Source organism: Pinus tabuliformis, chromosome 9 (genome assembly GCF_031772625.1).
Source record: "Pinus tabuliformis cultivar Carrire ecotype Pingquan chromosome 9, CPIR1, whole genome shotgun sequence".
Taxonomy (NCBI): domain Eukaryota; kingdom Viridiplantae; phylum Streptophyta; class Pinopsida; order Pinales; family Pinaceae; genus Pinus; species Pinus tabuliformis.
In genome coordinates, this window is record NC_142307.1 from 1,477,417,404 (window position 1) to 1,477,427,674 (window position 10,271).

The following is a 10,271-nucleotide window of genomic DNA, read 5'->3' on the forward strand; positions in this document are numbered from 1 at the left end:
AGGGGCTATGCTGCTACGCAGGTAGGCTGGGAGGTGACCATTGATGTCACTGTTCATGACAAGAGGTCTAATTTAAGGCAAAAAGGAGTGGGCAACGGGCCATTAAGATAGGAATTAAGAGCTAGATTTGGGATGATCTGCCGCCAAGAAGGTATTAATGACTCAGAAGTGGAGGGAATGGGCGAATTCAAATTCAAACGTTACTATAAAATCCCTTGGGGTAGCCTCGAGGCAACACTTGGTTGTTTGAGATTTGAGCCAGTATAGAGCATTGAGCACCAAGCTACCTTGCCACCCGTGAGTACACGACCGAACGAACCCAGTGTAGAAACAATGTCGGCTGCGAGGACCAGAGTGCGATTCGCGGAAGTAACCCTAGAACCCCGTGTGACCCAGGAGGAGCCTGGAGAGGCAGCAATTGCACCAGAGGTTCCCAAGTCCCCACACACACCGCGACCACAAAAAAACAAGCAGCCCATGGGGCCAGTCCGGGTGTCACCACGGAACCCACGATTTAGTCAATTGTCAATGACCGAGAAGGGTAAAGTTGTTGCCGTTGAAACAGAGGAGGAGGAGGAAGATTTGCAAGCCCTGATCGCCCAAATTGAAGCACAAGATGATGAGGCGGAGAATGTTTCCCACATACCTTTGGCAATAAAGTTACCCCCTTACATCCCCCCATGGAAAGGGAAAGCCAAGATACCGAAGGACCTGGAGGCCACGAAGAGTGCGCTCCAGACCCCGCTTCTTCCAAACGAAATAAGGTTTGACGGTCCATCGCTGGGATGGATACCTAATATCAAGTTCAAATATTGGGACCTCATGGACAGCGAGAAGTTCCCACAGCTAACCATGGATAAATTATTATAGCAGAAATGGTTACGTAGTGTGGAGAGTCTGGGTTACTACATCTACGGTGGATACCCCACTACCACTGCGCATTCGTCACGATCTTTGTCATTTGGCAACTACTGTGTCTAGTATATGATGGGTATCTCTAGCTGGAGGAGCTGTTTCCCATCACAGCTGACTTAATTCACCATATTTCTCAGTTTCCCATCAAAGGAAACAATCCTGCAGCCATAGTAGGAAAGAGCGGTGACTTGGCCCTCGCAGAAGCGATGAAGGCCAAATATAAGCTTGAGAAGAGGAAGCGAGGGTATGTAATAGAAAGCACCAAGTACAAAGGGGTGCGTATCGCCACCCAGCTACTGACCAAAAATCTCATGAGGAAAAGCCACGCAGATGAAGTGCCAGCATCTGTGATTGCGTGAGCATCATACAGAGGGGGTCCAGTTCAACTGGGCACAGTTTCTCTGCGATGAATTTTTGATAAATTGTCGGGAGGCCCAGGAGTAGGGTAAGACCTTCCACTATGCGTGGTTGCTCTTATCCATCCTGTTGGTTGTAGGGGAGCTCCCAAAGGACAATCAGTTTCCCACCATTGAGAAGAACCTACCCGAAGCCGCGAGGTACACCTCGCTCTGGGCGACGAAAGATGCGACAAGGGTTCACGAGATCAAGGTGTTTTGGACATTCATGGAGGCGAGCATCCGAACTTGGATAAACTGTAGGCCACATTTGTCCCCAACGGTATACAACAGTTTGCAAAGCATGACAGAATTCAAGGCAGGTATGCATAATCTGTATATCCGGGTGCAAAAGGATGTAGCTCGAATGTGGATGAAGCTTCCATTCATTGCGACAGACGATGCAATCTTTGAGGTAATGGCAGCATGCTCTCTAGAGTGGTGCACTACGGACTTGGCAGAACTGGAAAAGATCATCGCATCACTGGAAGAGGGAGACCAAACTGCACGTCACGAAGCTGGCGGAGAGAAAATGCCAGGAACAGGAAGTGGCCACGTAGCAGAAGGTGGATGAGGCAGAAGTGACAGCGCAAATGGCAGAAACCACAACTGCGCCCATCGAAGAGACTGAGGAAGGTTAGGATATGTCCATAGAGCAGGAGATACAGGGGGAGGATGAGGCAGTGGAAAGTACAACAATATTGACCCAACTCAAGAGGTCGTGCATCCAGGAGAAGCTAACCACCCGAAAGAAGATAAAGACAACGAAGACCTCTGAGGGAGCCCTTCTTGACAGTGGAAAACCAGTTCGCGATGTCACTAAGGATGCTCTAGAAGAGTTGTTGATGGAGCAAACCACTATGTTGGGGGCGCTCAAAGCGTAGTTGTAGGCATTACAGGTGCGACCCCTAGGAGTGATGACACCGCACCTTGCAGAAGGTGCAACTGAAGCTGAGCAGATGATGTGCGCCCACACAACGAACACTCTGGTGTTACCATAAGGCACTGTCCTAGGAGAAGCTAAAGGTGACATGAGGGGTTGGGGGTTGAATTTAGCTGCCCTTCCCAGAGAAACCCTATACCAGCTGTAGGATGGGGTAACTACTGAGCTTCGCACCAGGGAGGGCCGCGCTCTCCAAGCCTTGAGTGATCAGAAGGAAAATTTAGACCAACTCAGCCTGTAGCACGACAAACTAGTCGCCCAAAACCAAGGTTTAAAAAAGGTAGTGGAAGAGGCCTGTAGCAGCATTTTGGAGTTGGCAGTGCTGGCGGCTCTTCCCACAGCAGAAAAAAATCATCAAATTGCAGTAGGAGTCTGTAGGACTCAGGAGGAGGCCGCGAAGGTTCAGTTAGAGTTGAACTTGCAGATCGCAGAGCTGCGATTGAAAGTGCAACCCTCTACACCCCCGGAATTCTGAGAGCAGTGCCACCATGCCATTCAATCAGGGTTGAAATAAATATGGCACACTGTACAGGACTGCACAGGATTGTTGGATCAGTCCCTATTCACGCTCACTTCACTGCAGGAGGACCCAACACCACAACAGCTAGAGACAGAAGCACGGGAATTGCAACAGGCCTACGATAATGTTCAGGGGACTGTGCAGACGGTCGCCCTTACTCAACGATTGGCCAAGATGATGGAGGCCCAGCCTCTAAAGGAACAGGTGGGTGCCACATGCCAGAAAGAAGCAGGGATTAAAGCATGCATCCAGCCTTGGCTCAAGGAAGCGTTCACGGTCACCGCCATGATCGAGGGGGAGTTGGCCCAAATGTAGGACACATATGCACAAAGGCAAGAGGGTGCCTCTGACAATGATGCATCAGAGAGTTGTACACAATTGATACAGTAGACAATGGTGGAATGTGTGGCAGACGTCCGTGAATTGCATAAATTATTGGATGGACTCCAAGAAAATATCACTACAGCAGCCAAGTGACTTGGGACGAGTCATGTTGATTGCACTGGGGGCCTGTTGGGCAGCAGATTCCCCCAATAAGCATATTTTTGGGGCTTAGAGCCTGAGTTTGGTCAATGTAATGTAAAGATCCCGCAAAATGTGGGCGCGAGCATGAGAGTCTAGGGTTGTCTGCCCTAAAATATTGTAATTTAATATAGAGTGTGTCGGCCTACCCATGGTTCGCAGACCATGGGAATGTATAAATAGAGCGAGGCTCTAAGGGTAGAAGTTAGTTTTTGGTTAGTCTTGATCTTAAGTGATATGGGTTTTTGAATGCGATATTTGCTCTGAGTCTGTAAGTCCGAGTCTTGGGTTGTAGAAGTAGGAAGAGGCTCTGTAGCTATGTGCGCAGAGGCCTGGTAGAGTCCATAGCTGTGTGCGCGGACCCCTGCAGCTGAGTGCGTAGGGTGGAATTGGATTGTACTGGAATAGAAGGTTAATAAAAGATAAGTTGATTTTGGAATATTGTGCATCTGATCTATGTGTTTATGTTTCGGTTATATCCTTGCATCTCTTTACAGTTTATGATTGCACGCACTGGTTATAAATGTTAAATGAGTAAATAAGAATACTGGGCCCACAAAATTAAGTCATATCTATAATAATAACATTGTAAGGGTAAAGGATCTAGGCAGTGCCTCTTCACGCTCTATACAGAGCTATGCGAAGGTCAGACAGCTGCACGGAGCAGCGCAAGCACGTAGGATTGGTTCGCGACCTTTCCAGACCTCATCAAGACATCCCTAGGGTGCGGAAACCTGGTTCCAGCACCCTCCCATACTACCTCGGGTGAGACCTCAGTCCACGCTCCGTGGATTGTTGCTGAAAGGGCCGGTAGTTTTGGGATTTGTTTGGCTAAAACACTTCTGAACCTGGGTCAGGCCCCAACAAGCCAACAAACATCTCTGCTACATAAACCAAAGGAGACCTCATGGGCCTAGGCCATACTAGAATGGCATGCAAGGGTCATCCTATGCATATTACAACCCCAACCAGACCACATCAATACATTCTTGGGGCCCCCTACTCATCCTTCCTGGTCTACACCTCCTCCTTGGTCCTTTTCACCTCAGTATCATTCCTAGCCAGCCAGCCAGTCATTTCAACCATATGCTCTGCCACAACCTTAATGGAATGCACGGCCCCAAGGGTGGAGACCCCCATACAACATTTCTCCAGCTTTATTGCCTTCACCACCTGCTCAACCATATATTTTACACCCTGCTCCACCTAAAAAACCTCAGATACCTGCCGAGCCAAATCTGAACCCGAACAATAGATAGGCACAACAAGTATACAATGGAGAGACATCCTATCTTGCTTATGCTATGGAGATTTAGGAAATCAACCTGAGATCTGAGAGGGTACTCTCGAACAACCAGCCTCTACCTCCACCCAGGGATGTTGAGGAAGAAAGAGATGAAAGTATGCCTAAACTAAATCCACCACCCTTTCCTGATAGATTAACCCAACCACTCCAGCCTACCCTAGAAGAGACTGAACTTCTATGAGAATTGAAAAACCTATGTGTCAAAATTCCACTTCTCCAAGCTATAAACGATGTGCCTATTTACAACAAGTTTATCAAGGAGAAGTGATTCAAGCATCCAGGGAGGCGAAGAAGAGATGCCCCTACCATTAATGTGATTGGATAACTGTCGGACTTAATTATGGGGCAGGTAATCTCTCCAAAGTATTTGGACCCTGGAAGCCCTGTAGTAGATGTGCAAATCAATGGCACCATTGTCCCACACACTTTGATTGATCTTGGGGCTACCATTAATGTGATGACCAAGGACACCATGCTCAAGCTCAACCTCTAGGGTTCATTGTGAAAGACCACAATGGTCCTACAACTCGTAGACCACTCCACAGAGACCCTTGAGGGGATTGTGGAGGATGTTATGGTCTCCATTGACTCTTGGGAATACGCTACAAATTTCCTAGTTCTCGAGCCTAAGGCCAAGCTTACTGGTTACCCTCTCATCCTTGGGAGACCCTGACTAACCACCGTCGATGCCTACATTAGCTGCAAGGTTGGAAATATTACTATCAATAATGGGCATATGTCCAAGAAGTTAGTCGTATATCATCCTACCCAGCCATCTCTAGAAGATGACTTACCTTTATGGCTGGAAGAGGAGGAGGAAGAATATGAAGTTTATTCTGCCCAACTATATACCTTAGAAAAAACCATGGGATGGGAACAACTGGATGAAGATGATTTGATTGAACACATACTCCAAAGTCTAACTCCTAGTACATTGTCCTTAGAAGAAGTAGTAAAGGAAACCTAGAACAACCATCAAATTGATCTATTCTTAGCCAATTCCACCCCTTTCCATGTCAAAACCATAGAATTCGGCCCTGAGAGAACTCTGAAAATCAACTGATCTCTTTCTCTTCACCAAGAAGAAAAGTTGTGCAACATGCTAAAGCAAAAATTGGATGCCTTCGCTTAGAGTTACAAAGAAATGAAGGGAGTGCACCCCTTGGTGTGTATTCACTACATTTATATCAAAGAAGGTTTCAAACCAGTCAGACAACCCCAAAGGAGGAGAATCCAGCTCTCAAGGATATAGTCAAAGAAGAACTGCAAAAGCTATTAGATGCAGGATTCATTTACCCTATCTTTGACAATGAGTGGGTCTCTCTTTTGGTGTTGGTTCCAAAGAAAAATGGTAAGTGGAGGATTTGTGTTGATTACAGAGAGTTAAACAAAGCCACAAAGAAGGACCATTTCCCTCTACCTTCCATTGACCAACTGCTAGATGGCCTGGCAAGGAAAAAGTTTTTCTCTTTCCTAGATGGATTCAGTGGATACAATCAAACCCAGATTAGCATGGAAGTCTAGGATAAAACCACCTTCACTTGTCCCTAGGGTACTTTCTCCTATAGGGTCCTTCCTTTTGGCCTATGCAATGCTGCAGCCACTTTCCAGACAACAGTCCTAAGTATCTTTGCCAAGTTAGTCCATAATGTAGTAGAGATTTATATGGATGATTTTACACCTTATGGATGTGATTTCCAGGAGGCTCTGTCCAAGTTAGATAAGGTGTTGAACAAATGCATTGAAATTAACCTGTCCCTTAGTCCCAAAAAATGTGAGTTCTTGATGACTGAAGGGATTGTGGTAGGTCATTCAATATCCCGGCAAGGACTGCAGGTGGACCCAAATAAAATAGCTATCATCCAAAGGGTTACACCTCCGCAAAAGTAGAGAGATGTTAGAATTTTCCTAGGGTTAGATGGATACTATCAAAGGTTTATAAAAGAATTTAGAAATTTATCTTCTCCTATATTTGGGTTGTCGGCCAAAGATTCTAAGTTTGTATGGTCAAAAAGCTGTCAAAAGGCCCTAGACACCCTGAAGGCCAAGTTCACCACTACAACGATTCTCCGAGGCCCAAATTGGGCCCTTCCTTTTCATATACATGCTGATGCCTCACATAAAGCCATAGTAGCAGCTTTAGGCCAGATAGATGAAAATTTTCCTTATGATATTTACTTTATCAGTAAGAATCTATAAAAGGCCAAACTAAACTACACAGTGACTGAAAAGGAGCTCCTGGTTGTTGTGCATTCATTGAACAAATTTAGGCATTACATTATAGGTTATCAAACATTTGTACATACTGACCATGCTGCAATCAAATATTTAATGAATAAACCTGATGTGAATGCCCAGATTATTAGATGGTTACATTTATTACAGCAATTCGATCTAACTATTGTTGATAAGCCTGGAAAGGAAAATGTTGTTACAGATTTTTTGTCTAGATTAACTTTGCCTGCAAGTGAGGAAGGAATGGTTGATGATCAGTTACTGGATGAACACTTATTCACCATTTCAATTCTCTCTCCATGGTTTGCTGACATAGCAAACTATTTGGTATCTACATAGTTCCCACCGAATTTGTCCTCCAAAGACAAAAGCAAGATTAAGAGGAAGAGTTCCCCATTCACTTGGATTGGGGGAAACCTCTTCAAACTAGGCCTGGATCAAACACTGAGAAGATGTGTCAGGGAGGAGGAAGTCTTTGACATCCTTCTAACCTGTCATGATGGGGCTTGTGGAGGTCGCTTTGCAGAAAATAGGAAAAAATTCAAGGTGTTACAAGCTGGTTTTTATTGGCCCACTATTCATCAAGATGTGAAAATATATACTAGTCAGTGTGATCAGTGCCAAAGGATGGGAAAGCCTACTCCAAGGGATGAAATGCCTCTGCAACCTCAAGTGACTTTCAGGCCATTTGACAAGTGAGGCATGGATTTCATTGGGTCTATTGACCCTCCTTGCAAGGAAAAGCAGTATATCATTGTGTGCACTAACTATATGACAAAGTGGGCTAAAACCAAGGCAACCAAGGCAACAACAAAGGAGAAGGTGGCTGAGTTCTTAAGGGAGAATTTATTCTACAAGTGTGGGTACCCTAGAGAATTGGTCACTGATCAAGGCAACCAGTTTACCTCCAACATGATTGAATACTTGTTAAGCCATCACAAGCTTAAGTATAGAACCTCCAGTCCCTATCACCCACAAGCTAATGGACAAGTGGAGGTGACCAATAGAGCACTGGAGGGCATTCTAATCAAAGTAGTTAGCAACAACATAAAAGATTGGGCAGATAGACTAGTTGAGGCCACCTGGGCCCATAATACCACTTGCAAGACCACCATTGGATTCACACCCTATGAGTTGGTCTATGGGAAGAAGGCCCTATTGTCCATTGAATTTGAGTATAATACATTGAGGATGGAAGCCCAACTAGATCTAGATCTCGGCAGTGCAAAAAAAAGAGAGGTTGCCCCAGTTGAATGGTTTAGATGAGTTCAGAATGCAGGCCCTCCTACACACAGAGGTAACTCAAATTCAGAGGAAGATCTGGCATGATAAGAACATCAGGGATAATCAATTTGAATAAGGTGATTGGGCCTTGTTATATGATTCTAGATATAAACACTTTAAAGGCAAGTTAAGGACGCGATGGTTAGGGCCTCATGTTATAGAGAGATGTCATGATAATGGTTCAGTGTAGATCAGAACCATAGATGCAGAGGCCATTCCTTTACTTATTAATGGACATAGATTGAAAGTTTACAAAAGGCCATTGTCAAAGAAAGAGTTCATAGAGAGTATCAACAAAAAAGTGATGGTGGTGGAGAAAGTCTCAGCTCCTGCCTCATCAAGTCACTGAGAAAAGAAAAAGGAAAATAAGGAGACTCAGGTGAAAACCTCCATGAGGCGCTTGAGTCCCATTATTGGGTTGAAAACCTCTTGAGGCAGCCCAATGGTGTTAAAAAAAAAAGAGAAATAAAAATAAATCTAGGTGAAAACCTCTCTTGAGGCGCCCAGGGCAAGCAGCTAGGATGAAAACCTCTTAGAGGTAGACTAGTTGTTTTCAAAACAAAACAAAAAAGAGAGAAAAGAAAAATATGAAAATGTTGTTTGCAAGTCAGCAGGAGGATGATCAGAGCAACAATGGAGAATCAAAAGGGACCTATTCAACTCATATTTTTATTTCTCCATTCATTATCCTTAACCATTCCACCATTCCTTTCATTTTTTTCTACAGGATTCCCTATAAACCTACAGGATCCCCTGAAAACCTACATGATGATCATGTAGGAATTACAGTGGCTTGGGAATCCTAGAGGAAGTAACCCTAGGGCAAGGAAATGACTTGCCCATGTAAAAAAGTAAATTCCTACATCGCCACATCATTACCATACCACTCTCCATGGAAAGGAAATGACCTACCCATGTAAAAAAAAAAAAATCCTACATCGCCATCTCATTACCATACCACTCTCTACCTTCATCACCCCTACATTCATCATTAAAAAAATCCGTTTTCAAAAAAAATTACAGTTTCAAGAAAAAAAATAGAGAAAAAGATGAGATAGAGAGCAAGGGGAACAACACCTCAAGGTTATTTTTCATTATTCACACACCCCTAGACCTCCTCTTTGTCCATTTTCATCATCCTCAGGTCCCAACAGTGGAATATGATTAAAAATTTGGAGGGAGAAGCAGCTACAGGACATCCTGTAGGAAATCATGTATTAGCCTATCCCACCAAATAGAAATCATAGGTTGTAGCAAGTTTCAAGCATGGAGATCGAAGGGCAGAAGAATCTCCTCCATAACTGAAGAAACATCATCATCCTCAACACCAGGTACCACCTGTACATGAAAAAAATCATCAAAGGACAATATATATATGTAAAAGGTAGAGAAATCACATGCAGCCAACATACAACAAACACCTCATTTCTTCAACAAACTACAGCAAGGTATTGTTACCACAGGTAAGTATCTCGCTTCACTCTCTCATTTGCATAATGTAATCAAAAGATGTAAAGATTGTGAACGAGTTGGTTTATAAGCGAAAGGTGGCCAGTTAACTTGGCCACCTTCGTTCAGTCAACGAGGACAAAATAGTTAGTCCTCACACACGTGGCAATAGTCAAGTCAAAGAAAAGAAGGATGAGGTCATAAGCAGTTAAGAATATGGATTCCTGAAGTGGGAGTTGATTACGAGGTGAGGGAAATGATGATGTGGTGGTGGGGACCAATGGTCCAAAAATAGAAATTCGTACCTCGGCTGCCAGCACACCACCTCACTCAACTCGACCATAAGAGCGTTGATCCCCATGCATACATGCATTCATATTCTTGAGGCTCACTCTAGCAAAGTTGCTCTCGGCCCTCGAGAAACCTACAGGAGAGGGAAAATTCATTTTTTCCTGCACAGGACCTCCTACAGGATCCTACAAGAAATCCTACAGGATCCCACAGGAATCCTACAAGATACAGTCAGGTAGTATATAGGATTGGCAGTGAGAAATTTCAGAGGAGGAAACATAGGGGTTGGCTACATCAAGCATTATAAGGAGGTAGGCTCTACATTTCCTCCCATTTTTCCAAGTGAAAGGAAAAAAAAACTCTTCTAGTTTGATTGAAATTGATAGTTGTGTAAGGGAATTGTATCCACAG